Source organism: Macrobrachium rosenbergii, chromosome 37 (genome assembly GCF_040412425.1).
Source record: "Macrobrachium rosenbergii isolate ZJJX-2024 chromosome 37, ASM4041242v1, whole genome shotgun sequence".
NCBI classification, from domain to species: Eukaryota; Metazoa; Arthropoda; class Malacostraca; order Decapoda; family Palaemonidae; genus Macrobrachium; species Macrobrachium rosenbergii.
In genome coordinates this window covers 13,927,919-13,941,844 of record NC_089777.1, presented here as the reverse complement: position 1 = coordinate 13,941,844, position 13,926 = coordinate 13,927,919, and the positions used below count along the sequence as shown (strand labels likewise).

The 13,926-nt window shown below is 42.9% G+C and overlaps 1 protein-coding gene and 1 long non-coding RNA gene across 2 annotated transcripts in view; both read left to right on the top strand.

The window, feature by feature from the left end:
- LOC136825326 (uncharacterized) overlaps positions 1-3,757 on the top strand; it is a 5,262-nt gene extending 1,505 nt beyond the window's left edge. Inside the window, exons 1-2 of the long non-coding RNA XR_010849303.1 lie at positions 1-3,422; positions 3,529-3,757. The exon at positions 1-3,422 is cut by the window's left edge and continues 1,505 nt beyond it. This is a non-coding gene — a long non-coding RNA (uncharacterized lncRNA). The remainder of the gene's footprint in view (positions 3,423-3,528) is intronic.
- Positions 1-13,926, top strand: part of LOC136825325 (dual specificity protein phosphatase 10-like) — a 42,854-nt gene that overhangs the window by 7,671 nt on the left and 21,257 nt on the right. The gene's annotated exons all lie outside the window — the stretch shown is intronic.

The window sequence follows — 13,926 nt, the reverse complement described above, 5'->3', positions numbered from 1 at the left end:
TATGACCCCTCCCCACCCCCACCCGCTGTTCATTTTCGGTCGTGCTGTTTTTCTTATCGGGTCATGCATTCAGATCTCTTCATGAAGTGGTTGTTATGAGCAGAAATGGTGGTGGGGGAGTTTCAAGTACTGCCATGGAAAGCATTGGTATGAAAATTACCGTTACTACTACGGCCATTACTACGAGTGCTGTCACTTCGGGAGCGGAATGAAGCAGACTTGAGGAAGGTGAGGAGGAGGAGGAGGAGGCGGAGGAGGAGGAGGAGGAGGAGGAGGAGGAGGAGGAGGAGGAGACGGTGAGGGCGTAGCGGTGTGGTTAAAGGTCATCTCGACTTCCCCCACCCCCCTCCCTTCACCACCCCTTCCCCTTCCTCCCCCCTTCATGGTGTTCCATTCTTGTCGTGATTCCATACACAACTCCCCAGGCATACCTGGTTCCCCAGGCACCCCCTCCCCGTCCTGTACTACTGAGGCTGCATTCCTTTACTCGACTCTCTCTCTCTCTCTCTCTCTCTCTCTCTCTCTCTCTCTCTCTCTCGTTCGTCTGTCTGCGTACTACAGGTACGGCATTATGCCATTCGCATTCTGTGGGGAAAAGACTTGAGTTTACCTTCATAACTATCAGTTTGCACAAGATCAAAGTCTTTGTAATAAACCAAACCATAACTTAGATCAGCATCATTGATGCCCGGTGTCCCATTGTATAGATTCATTATCACGACCTTTATCCCCGTAAAAAAAAAACGAACGACGGACGTAAATGGCAGACGACCGACACCATTTTTTGTGTCATCGACTCCGTCACGTCTAAAAATATGGTTACCAGAAACTGGGAGCGAGGGACGGACTGTATATCCTTCCTACCTCTTTTTTTTTTTTTTTCTTCTTTTTTTTAAGGGTTTGGACCTCCCCCACACCACAGGTTCTACGTAATTCCGGATGACTCCGTAAATGGGAACCTGTCTATTCCCTTATTATGAGGACTGGACCTCGAACCGCTCGAGTATCGAAGACGCTGGACTGGAGGAAGACCAATAATGTTGGTTTTCCCGGGAAATGCGGACTTTCAGAAGTTTTATGTCGTGAATTCACTACGTAGGATGGTTTGTGTTGCATATTTATGGTGTCCCGCAATAACCTGACTAATTCCAAAAAAAAATAAAAAAAAGAAAAAAGAAAAAAAAAATACCAGTCTTGTCAAAATTGGCTTCCCAGAAAGACCCTTTGTTTGCTCTGAAGCCAAAATCCCATTTTGAACCGTAAAACGTCTCCGAGTTTTGGTGAAGTTTGATCACATCGTAGATCAGAATAGACATTCGCCAAGAATTATTTTTAAAACCTTTTAAATGATAACTTCTGATGTCGTCGTGTTAAATGTGTTGTTAATGAAGAGCCGTTCATTCTTCCGACCACCTCTCGCGTGTGTGAGATCGATTTTCCACGGGGCACCAGCGAGTGCCAATTTGATGGGCAATTGATGGCGATGTTTATGGTTTCGACAGTGGCACTTTATCAGGGGAGCCATTTCTGGGGGGGTCATCAGGCCTCGGTAGGGGCCCTCGTTAACACCACGAGTGACTCATGAGGCCAAATGGGACGACGTTTGCTGGAATAAAAGGAGGCGAACTCAAGTGGCAGAGGAAGGATGTTGAGCGAAGGGAAGAAGTTGGGAAAATGAAATACTGAATGGCTGAAATATTGATGGAGCACATCATTCTGTCAGTTTATGGAGATAAAACTAGTTTTATGGTTAAAATAAAATAAAAATATTTTAGAGAACAGTTTTACAGGGTGTAACAGAGAACAGTTGAAAACAGACGAGCCAGGCAGTAGTGGCATGTCCTATAGCGTTGCTAGACGCAAGATTATGACTAACTTTAGCTTTAAATAAAGTAAAAACTACTGAGGCTAGAGGACTGCAAATTGGTATGTTTGATAACTGGAGGGTGGATGATCAACATAACAATTTGCAGCCCCCTAGCCTCAGTAGTTTTTAAGATCTGAGGTTGGTCAGAAAAAGTGCGTAAGTCCAGACAAAGCCATCCCAATAGTTTTCTTTTACAGAAAACTAAAAATCAAAGAAGAACTTGAAGACAAATACTCTTCACTTCGATGGCAAGCAAACCTGTATAAGAGCCGTTCATATTATATAGCAAAGGAATTAATGTACAGTGAAAAGGATCAGATTCTCCACAAGACTTGTGACTCACGGGTATCGAGATATCAGCGGCCTTTCGTCAGCTTCCGCTGGGTTTTCTTGACTAACGTTATTTTTCTCCTCCTTTCAACAACAACGGTTTTGTTTCTTCTTCAACCAAATGTTTCCATTGTACAGACTTCAGTTTTGAGTTCTTGGGTAGGAAATGCTTCATATCCAGTTTTCAAATATACTTTCTAATACTTTCTTCTTTCTTTCGATTGGTTCGGATTTGGAATGTTTGAAATAATCTGTAGACGTGTATATATATATATATATATATATATATATATATATATATATATATATATATATATATATATATATATATATATATATATATATAATACACACACACACACACACACACACACAGGGTCAACGATACGCTGATACTTAACTATGAATCATGCATAAAATTTCTCTGGAGGGGAAAGACTATACCACCGAAGCGCGCGCGCTCGTACACACGCATATTGACTATGATCACGTATACAAGACGTTGTATTCCCCCCCTCCCCCACCCTCCAGGATATGTGGGGAGGGGAGTTTGCATATTTACACACACAGAGAGGTGGACGAGGGTAATGTGTAGCACAAGACATTTTCCCCTTTTTTATAATTCATTCGCGTTTCCCCTTTCTCACGTGAGGGCCATTTATTCCTTCAGTCTTTCCTCTCTCGCCTTCTCCTCCCCTTCCCTCCCTCTCCCCTTGTTAACGTTCGGGAATTCCCCGCTATCGGACACCCTCAAATGAGTGAACACCCTTTTAGTGGTGTATCGAAGGAGTGCGACCTCTCCCCCTCCCCTCCCCTCCCCTCTAATCCCATGCCACCGTAAAATTACCATCAACAGCCCGTGGCACAAAAAAAAAAAAAGAGGGACGGGGGTCAATGCTCCCTATTTGGATACACCTTCCTTTCCCCCTTCCATCAAACCACCAACCTCTTATGGTCACGGAAAAGGAAAATTATGGAAATATGACGGCAGCTTGATTTGAGGCGGCCCCAAAGGGCGTAGTATACTTTCAAACGACCTCCTTGGGCTAACTCGTGTAAATGTATATCCAAGGTGGTGTTTTTTTTTTTTTTTCCTTTGCCTGTCGAACTTTGCGTTCTTTATTGCCTGCACAGTTCAAGGTGATGTGGGATTCTTTCGCGAACACGGTCTGTTTTGTTATATATCTGTCAATATGCTTGTTCCTGCACGATGTACAAACCCTCGGTCCTTTACATTAGGAATGTAATGTAAAGGACCTCAGGTTTGTGTAGTGAGGAAAAATACAAATTACTTAAAAAATGTGTATTTTCCCTAACTATACAAACCTGAGGTCCTTTACATTACATTACTCCTAATGTAAAGGACCTCAGGTTTGTATAGTTAGGAAAAATACAAATTACTTTGAAAATTTTGGGATTTTGAATTCCTGTGGAGGGTCTTGGTGGAAGCAGCGGAAGAAAAAAAAGTTCTTGGTACAGAAATGGTCATTCTATGGCGCTGGTGGAAGAGACTCCGTAAAGAAAAAGGTCTGTGGATTTGAAACCTGATCTCAGCGAAAACCACCTATGGGAGAGCGTTGAAAGGGACTTTTGATTGCTGCCTGAATCTTTGGATGGCATCGAAAAGGCCTTTGGATGGCAACGAAAGCTGCTTTGGAAGCGGCGGAAAGGTAAGGGTGCCCTTTGAAAGCACTCTTGTAAAGATCACAGGGTTACCCAAAGGAGCCACGGACAGCGCTTGGAGTGGAAAGCCCCCTAGAAGATGGCGTCTCCCCCTACAAAAAAACAAAAAACAAAAAAAAGACGTTGCGCTGTGCAACTTAGGAAAGCCCTCGAGAAGATGGCGTCTACCCCACGCCCCAACCCCAAAAAGACGTTACGTTATGCAACTTGGAAAGCGTTGATGTGACTGAGGGCGAAAGGAACGGAGTCTGTTGCCACTGAAAAGGAAAGGATACGAAGGGGAAAGAATAGGAGGCAGGAAGGAAGAAGGACGTTGGAGGAAAGGGATGAAATAAATGAAAGGGGGAAAGAAAGGTCCTGGGAAGGACGGCGCGGTGGACTCGGAATATGAGGCGATGGTTTATTGATACTTTTCTATTGTTTGTATTAAAATTCATGTCATGAAATCTTCCCCGTTTCATCTTGTCAACAAAACAACTCTATCTATCCCTTTCTCATTTCCTCCCCTTACGGGGGTAATGCCGTCAGTGCACCTCATGCGGTGCACTGTAGGCATTACTTAAGGTTCTTTCCAGCGTGCCTTCAACCCCTAGCTGCAACATCCCCTTTCGTTTCTTTTGCTCTACCTCCTTTCATATTCTCTTTCTTCCATCTTACTTTCCACCCTCTCCTAACAATTGATTCACAGTTGCTCTGCGAAGTTTTCCTCCTGCTACACCTTTCAAACCTTTTACTGTCAATTTCCTTTTCATCTTTTAATGACTTCATAGGTCCCAGTGCTTGGCCTAAATCCTGGATTCAATTCAATTCAATTCAATACTTCATCTTATCGTGAACAAAACAACTCTATATATCTCTTTCTTATTTCCTTTCGCTTTTTTTTAGCTCCCGCTGTCGTATTTTACTTCTGTTGTTGATTTCCCCCGGGGGCGTCATTTTCGATGAACATAAATGAGTGCTTTAAATTCCGGAGGCCTCTCGAAATATTCCGCCCCGAAGCCGTTAGCGAGAAAAATGATGGGCCCAAATGAGCCCTTTCCGAGGCCAGACTTCCTCCATCTAGCGCCGAATGTATCAACGCAGACGGTGCTGTTTGTTTTTGGAAGAGGGGGGAACAGGGACTACACTGGAAGGAGTATGTATATGTATATGTATATGTATATGTAGGCATCGTGGTATGAATAGTAGCATCCTGTTCCCATCAGCCGGGGCTAAAGAGCAATTTGAAGGTTAATCTCTCTGTCTGTATATATATATATATATATATATATATATATAGTGATAAGTCACAAAAGTAAGCGCGTGATCTTTTGTTTATTAGCTGAAGCCACTGGGAAAGTTCAAAATGAAACGACAGAGTGCCAAGGACTTTCGTATATTTTAACACATCTTGGGTCACAAAGATGTGTTAAAATACACGAAAGTACTTGACACTCTGTCGTTTCATTTTGAACTTTCCCAGTGGCTTCTGTTAATATTATGTCTTGTGTGTGTGTGTGTGTGTGTGTGTGTGTGTGTGAAGTATAAAGGATTGTAACTCTTGGGTAAAAAGACAAGACAGATTCACGAGAACTTGTCGTTTCTTGGTAACGAAATTATTACCCCCTTGGGGTTGTATCGAATATTGGCACTCGTCGCGATCACAGTGCCACTTTCCGTTTCCTGGGAATTCCGTCGCGTTTTGCTCGTTGCAAATATACAATACCTACTAAATAACGTGACGACGGCGTGCATGTGCGTATTGCGGGCGCGCGCGCGAGTGCACGATCGTCTGGGCCTGTGATTTTCGGCTGAGCTAGCCGACTGTTCCGTGTGGCACCCCGCATTTATCCGGAAAAGGAGAGGAAGGGATCTATATATGTCCGAAAGTGAGGTCGAAAAAAACGACTGTAGAGAACGGAAAGATATGAGCTTAATCCAGCACCTTCATGAACGACGAGGCAGCACGCTACCTTGCGTGCAGGGGAAGGGGAGGGGGATTCTGGCCCCTTTAAACAAAAATAGCTCCACCTTTTCGAAGCGAGTGTTGTGACTCATCGTGCACCTTCGTGTTGTGTGTGAATGCACACCATTGGTCTCGCCTCCTCCTCCTCCCCCTCCCCCTCCCCCTCCCCCTCCTGCATTAGGTTGATTTATTTCCAGAAAATGTTGCTAGAATAAATTGCGAGAATAATACCGTGTGATAAAATCGTGCCTGGAGGCGATAGATATAGAAATAGCGCTACCCGAATGTCGAGTTCCCGGTCGTCTGGTTTTTATTTACTTGACGACATGCCGTAAGTGCGTGCGTTTCCTTTTTGTCTGTTCGTGTTTCAGGGGTTCTGTAAATAGTCAATTTCGTCGGTTTGGACTCGTATGGAATGGTGAATTTTGCTTTTCATCCTGAAAGGTTTCTTCCTTTTTGTCTGTCGTTGATTAGGGATTCTGTAAATTAGAGTCAATTTCGTCGCTTTGGACGCAGATGGGATGGTGATTTTTGCTTTTCAACCTGAGAGGTTTCATTTTGAACATTTAATTTAATGGAAATATTATTGATAAGCTCCTAGGTTAGAGGTGGGGGTTGTGGAAGAGAAGTGGAAATTAGTACTTGTAGTACTTAGCTGAAGAACATGAGCAAGAACCGATCTGAAAAGCTATAAATACCTTCATGGCTTATATTGTTGAAGAATTATCATTCTTGTCTTCATGGCACAATTAGTATATTATCTGGTAACCACTACGAGATAGCTTCCTTTTACGGAATATCAGCCTTCCGCAATCATGTCAGGATTTGGTTGTAAGTAAAGGAAAAAAAACTATGTGGCATGAGATGGGCACATAGCTCCCGGGTATGTGACGGCAAGGGTGAAAATCCCTAACGCTTCCTTGTCGAGACCACCTCTAACCCACAAGAAAGTCCGTTAGCGCCATTTCCTTGTCTGTGTGGGCTGTTTTAAAGGAGAGAGAGAGAGAGAGAGAGAGAGAGAGAGAGAGAGAGAGAGAGAGAATTATTGCATTTGTCGCAAAACTTCGAATATATTAATCATAGTGACCTTTGTGCAAAAGATGCGTTTTTGTAAAGCTACCGCAGATTCTTCAATTTTTTGTGTATCAACAATGAAAAAACTTTCTTCATTGTGGCATTTTAGAAGTTTCTCCATTTTTTATACTTAACAATATTACAAAAACATCTGTGAACGTTAACTGATACCCTTGTTACAAAGTTGCACGTGTACGGGGAGAGGAGAGAGAGAGAGAGAGAGAGAGAGAGAGAGAGAGAGAGAGAGAGAGAGAGAACCGGTGGTCTTGATTACCCTACATTCCCATACACCCAATCAACGGTGGTTATGTGGTTGCTGAAGTTGAAGCCCATCTACTGGGGTTCTTTTTTGGAGGGAAAGTTATTCCCACGGTACGTGTCTCGTTGTAGCCAGCTACGGAATTTAAGGTAGAATTCATTTGATCGCTTTTGTGTACAGAATTGTTCTTGGCGACCAGAAATCACGGCTTGAACAGAAGCTGGACCAATAAGTTAGCCAGTATGTCCATGTGTCTGTCAAATGCGGCCGTGTGTGTGTGTGTGTGTGTGTGTGTGTGTGTGTGTGTGTGTGTGTGTGAGGTCGTTCGTTTGAGTGAGTCACCCACAGCCACCCTTGGGTCCCCGGGTGTACAGGAAGGCATGTTCGGCGGTTGGGGGAGGGGTAGCATACTCCTCCACCTCAACGCCACAACAGAAGAAATACGTCACCAATATCGCGCTGGGCCCGTATTGGGTTCTCTCTCTCTCTCTCTCTCTTTCATGTCTTCCTGAACACGCATAGCAAGAATAACCAACCAGCCACCCCCAAGTGATGTGTGTGCGTCCGTGTGCGCACCTGAGAATAACTCCACCGGCTGAAATCATGCTACCGATATAGCAGCAGTGTGTTGTGAGTTGCCACCGCTGCTGCTGCTGCTGATGTCTGCCTTATTGATATAAAAGATGGTTGGGAGGGGTTGTGGGGATATGGGGTGGCCCCTCACACCCCAACACCCAACCCCTATCTTCTTCCTGCTAGATCTCACAGGAGGTTTCAAGCTGTGTGCTTTATCGGCCTCGCGCGTAGAGACCAGTAGACACATTCATTCGCACATAGGAGTTGTGTGCATTTAGACACATTCTCGCTTACGTACACGTAAACCAGAAGTCGTGTGCGTTTAGACGCATTCTCGCTTACGTACACGTAGAGTTGAGCTGCCTATTTTGAAATGAAATTGGGCTGCGTACAGATGAACCTGAGCATCAAAGCGATTGCCAGAGAGAAAGAATAGCGCTTATGCGATACCTGCTCTTCCACGTTCCCCCCACCCCACCCCGCACCCCACCCACCCCCTCTTACATATATCAGTCTCCCTTCCCTTCCCCTTCACCAGTGACTCATATTCCACCAGTACTGTTCTATCAGGTGAGAGGGGAATACGGGGTGGTGGAGGTACGAGGCGGTGGGGGAGAATAGAAGGGGGTGGGGGGTAGCTGAAGGTCTCACTAGCATAGGGCCTCTTAAATCTGATCTCCCCCAGAATGAATGAGTGAAACTATCCAAATGGAGTGAGTAATGGCGGAAAAATTCCGTTGTTCGATAACTTTATTTTATTTTTTTTAAATTGGCGCCCCTGCTTTGGAATGTTTTTTTGGCTTGGGTACATGGAAAGCTTTCGAGAAAGTTTTTTCATTTTTTCTCCAGAGTTGGGAGGGATTTAGACGTATTGAGAAGGAAGAGGAAGTGAAATTCGACGAGGCAGACGGAGTCGTGACTTCCCTTCACTTTCTAAAAAGATAAAAAGAATAAATCTTTTATGTTTCATCATGGAGGTGTCTCGGATTCCACAAATAGTTCAGTGTTAAATTAGAGAATTTTTTTTATATATTGTTTTAAATTAAGTGCCAGTTCGTGGTACGCAATAATGTTCATTGCGTTTCTGTTTTCATACCAAATTGAAGTAGGCCTATATATCGTTCTATGGGGTTATAAATACGAAAGTTGTCGTTTTCACACGGTCTGCATATATTAAAGAGAGAGAGAATGTCGTTTTCACACGGTCTGCATATATTAAAGAGAGAGAGAGAGAGAATGTCGTTTTCACACGGTCTGTGTAAATGAGAGAGAGAGAGAAATACATTTTTCTACTATTGCCTTCCGTTACCCACCCCAGAGATGATAAAACAATACCTATTTCTGTCTACTTTCCCTTCAGTACTCCTCTCCCCTTCCCCCCCCCCCCGCCCCCGTATCGTTCCTGGCGTAACGTGCCAAAGTACCAAACCATTACAGCAATGAGGGCGGTGAATGTACTCATGCATAGTATTTGCATATGAATTTCTTCCGTCTGGTTTTCCAATTTTTTTTTTTTTTTTTTTGCATCGCTTTGAATATATGCAGTTGCTCGCTATCAAATTTGTGTAGGTGATGACCATGTTGATATAAATAACGAGCTTTCAGTTCATTTTCGTTTTTAGGTATGTAGTGTGATTAGTGTGATGCTTGGATGTATATATTTCGTTATTTCGACAAACATGGCTGCTGCTTTGGGAGATTGAAGGCATATTCCGATATTTTAATGGCGGCCATTATAGGTAACGGGGGCTAATTATTGTCTACTACAGCAATGTTCTATAACAAACACTTTAACGTGGTTCACATACACACTTACACTCATATACATTGTGTGGAGAGAGAGAGAGAGAGAGAGAGAGAGAGAGAGAGAGCAGTAAGTAAACACGAGAGATGATGGATAAAGTGGGTCACAGCCTGGCCCACTGCTGCATGTGTTAGGACCGACCGCCGCTGAACAGTTGAGTGACTCAGAGAGTCCCCAAACATGTATACACATTCATTTCGATGTGTGACTCGGCTTGTAATGTTATGATTAAGAGCTGTCGCTGTGATGTAACGGATGTTGTGGCATTTTTACAATGTCTGAATTGTATGACGAAGGTTGACGAATTACAGCAATTGTGTTCCCTCTCATCAAAGAATTGCACATTTTTTGCATTCTGATGTTTAGCCAAAAACTCCTCTCGCAGAGTGATCTCTCTCTCTCTCTCTCTCTCTCTCTCTCTCTCTCTCTCTCTCTCTCTCTCTGTGTGGACATAGTAACACTGGCCCCCAGGCAACTGCGAATCCCCGTGGGCTTAAAATAACCGTTGGAGGGTTTTCCTTTATAAGTGCCAGAATGTTTTGGCATTTGTGTGTGGCACTGAGATCGTCTGTGCCTGAGGAATCACGCTTGAAGTCTGGCAACAACAGTAGCTTTCAAGTCTGCGCTTCTCTCCGGTTGTAGTACGTGGTTGTAGGAATTGTTGTTGTTGTTGTTTAAACTAGTGCCAGTCAGTTTTCTACAGCGACAGAGATTAGTCTTGGGATAGAAAAAGTAGCCACGTTTTTGCTCCAGAACTTTTTCTCGGGTCGCTTTCTTGCGTTCATTTTACGTCTTCCTTCTGTCCTCGTCCATTTAGTCTTTGCATCGCCATCCTTCTTTTCTTTGCCCGCCCTATTCTCCTTCCCTTTCCATTTCCTTTCGCCAGAGTGAAGGAGGAGGAGGAGGAGGGGGAGGAGGAAGGATTTCAGCTGATTTGGGTACGTAGCGATCAAGTAATGTAATATGCAAGTTTGGTGACTCATGCCTGGCAACCGCTAAACACACACACAAAACCACACAAACACAGACGTATAAACACGACAGCCCTGGCACAGAGAGAGAGAGAGAGAGAGAGAGCGAGCGCATTGTCTGATCTCCAAAGGCGTTGCCTTGGGCAACGACTTTCGGCATGGCATTGTGTAGTAAATAGCCACCGTCAGAAGCAAGGTCATGCGAGGAGCACGGGTTCAATTGGCAATAAAGTATTACAGCAGCTGTAGGAAGGAATTTTCCGATTATACCGTTAAATTGTTGTAGTCAGCAAAATGAGAATTTCTCATGTATGCTTAAAAATCACGAATATGCGCGTGACTGGAATGTCACCCGAAGCCACAGGAAGTACTTAAAAATACGCGAACGTCGTACCTGGCACTCTGCCGTTTCCTTTTAAATAAGATGGCAAATCTGTTCTTTACTCTCTTCAGAAATAGACAGTTTCGATGAAAATAATCATTGGACTAAATTCGAAATCTCTCAAAATCAAGGAATATATTTTTTTTATTGACTAGATCAAGATTATCAGACCGAGTGTTTGTGCGTAATTGTTTGTTTATGCAACAAGAGACGTAACTGGCTATCGGATAATACTTGAAAAATTCTCCGTAAGTGCTTTGTTTATTTGTCGCTTAGGTGAAACCAAAGAAGGCCTAAGTATATTCTCAGTGGTGACGTTCGATGGCGAAGACCCTGGAAGGCACTCGAAGGAATCCGGGAATGTGCCACCTCCCCAAAAACCCCTCAGGGGCTTCGCGCCCCCATACCGATCTTCTCTTCTTCTCCCCCCTCCCTCCCTCCCTCCCTTTCCTCCCTTTTTTCCTACCCTTCTGCGATCTTCTGTCACTTCCCGATCGTCTCCTTTAATAGGTAATCTCTCGACCCTTTGAGAAACTCTTCGAGGCTGTCGGATCTTCTCAGCCTTTTAAGGTCTTGATCTTCTCACTTTAATTCTCCGTTCTTCTTCTTCTTCTTCTTCTTCTTCTTCTTCTTCTCTCTTTCCTCGATCATCTCCCCTTTCCCTCTCCGAGGCATACATGGGCCATTGGCGCTTAGTCGATTGTCTCTTTGCGGAAAAAGTTTTAGTTTTGTGTTTTTTTTTTTTTTTTTTTCGGACTTTTTCTGCGATCTCTTGGGAGGATTCGACTAGGTCGCTCCTTTAAAGGTGATGTTGCTATTCAGTCGGGAGATTAGCCGTTTGTTTAGGTTTTGTTTATATAATATATATATATTATATATATATATATATATATATATATATATATATATATATATATACATACTGTATAATAAATATATATATATATATATATATATATATATATATATATATATATATATATATATATATATATATATATATATATATATATATATATATATATATTTATATATATACATACATTGAGTAAATTTTTTTGTACTTGTAAATAATCGTACAGTATTAAAAGTAACATTATGGATCAGGAATAGTGGCTGCCTCTGGATTTATATACAAGAAAAAAATAACGTCCAAACCTTTGGGGATTTGCGGGTAAGCTTGTTTGTATGTGTGTGTGTATGAGAGAGAGAGAGAGAGAGAGAGAGAGAGAGAGAGAGAGAGTGCCAGGCATATTGATCAAAGAGCTACGGTGACGTCATTGTACCACCAACACACACACACACCTAACAAACTAACTTGTAACTGAACATTTTCTCCCTTGGGAGACACTATCGCTTTATTTGCAAGTCAGCAAAAATAATAACAGTAAATATCCACTCAACCTATACAGATGATTCCAGTTACACTCAACACCCAAAGCATGTTGCCTGAAAAGTGTTCAGTGTTGTGCAAAGAAGTTGACTGACTGATTAATTGCTAATTAGACTGTATTGTAGGCGGTCCCTCTGGTGTTAATATCCCAGTGGTTTCAGACTGTACAAGTTTCAAGAAGTTTTTAAGCCGGGCGAAGGAAGTCATTCGCTGTGGAGAAGAAAATTCTCTCGCTTGAGTTATTAAAATATTTCAAGTAGATGCCGGTAGGATTAGCTTTAGAATTCTAGAGGTCGGTGTTGTTTAGTCACTTTGTTTTATTTCTTGTTGAGTAGCTCTTAAGGATTTCTCTCAGACGACGTAATGCTTAATTCTTTTATATTGCTTTGTATTCACGATTCTGCTCGTCAGAACGTCGAGAGTAAAATCTCAAGGTGAGAAAAAGATTAATATATATATATATATATATATATATATATATATATATATATATGTGTGTATCTATGTATTATATATATATATATATATATATATATATATATATATATATATATATATATAAATTATATAATTTGTATAAAATGCTTCTGATAATGGGTTATTTGTGATCATTCTTATTACTATTATCGAGACGCCTTGGGGTTATAGTGTCCGAATATATAAGGGCGTATGTTCGTGTGTACGTGCCAGGACCACCTTTCCCATCGGGCGATAACGGTTAAAGGGGAAGGAGCCAATCACGGGTTTCCCCTCGGCGACTACCACCAGAGGGGTACTTCGAAGGGTCAGGGGTCACGGCGCATACAAAGGTCAGAGGCGTTTCCACTTCTGTACAAGTCGGTTTTATTCTCTCGATCTGTCAATGAAGACTGACGATCTCTTTTTGGGTGTTGGCCAGTGACGAAGTCCTCTAGGCAAGGGGCGTATGACAGTATGACACAGTTTCATGCAGCGGAGTTGGGCGTGGGTAGGTGGGTATGTGATGTTGGGGCGGGGTGGGTGTAGATGCGATGATGTATGGAAAAGTTATTTATGTGGGTCAACTTGAGTGACTCCTTTGGGGAGGGAAGACTCATCTCGAATCGAGGCGTCGTCGCCTGCATGGGCGTTTGTTGATCATGTCCCCTTACTGTTGTCAGTTATGTGGAAATACTTGGGCTTGATTTTTTATTCCCTCGTACTCACTCCGTCTTCTCTTTTCTCTTCTCCTTCATGGCCTCCGTCGAGCAGTTCCTCCTGAGGATCAATAGGGCCTGAAATAGGACACACTCCTCCGTGACGTCACTGTTGCCATGGTGACGCGTAAACTTTCCGAACGCGCAAGAGAGAGAGTGAGTGAGTGAGAGAGAGAGAGAGTGGAAACGAAGACTTTTGACACCTTCCTTGAAATATGCTCGATTGTCATGGAATTTTCTGCTAAAACATTTTGCTTTCCTTCGCCACTTGCTTCACAGATGTTGAGAGAATGTGCGCACCCAATTTGTTTTCAAAGTGACTTTTCTAGTTTCTCTTAATCATTTTTTGCGTGTTCTAGCCGCCTAGGAAAAACGGTTGTTGTCGTGACGAACTGCTGTTTGCCACGGTATTTTTAATTTTAATATGTTGTTATGTCTGTCACGCCTTGAATAAGGTGAAAAAATAG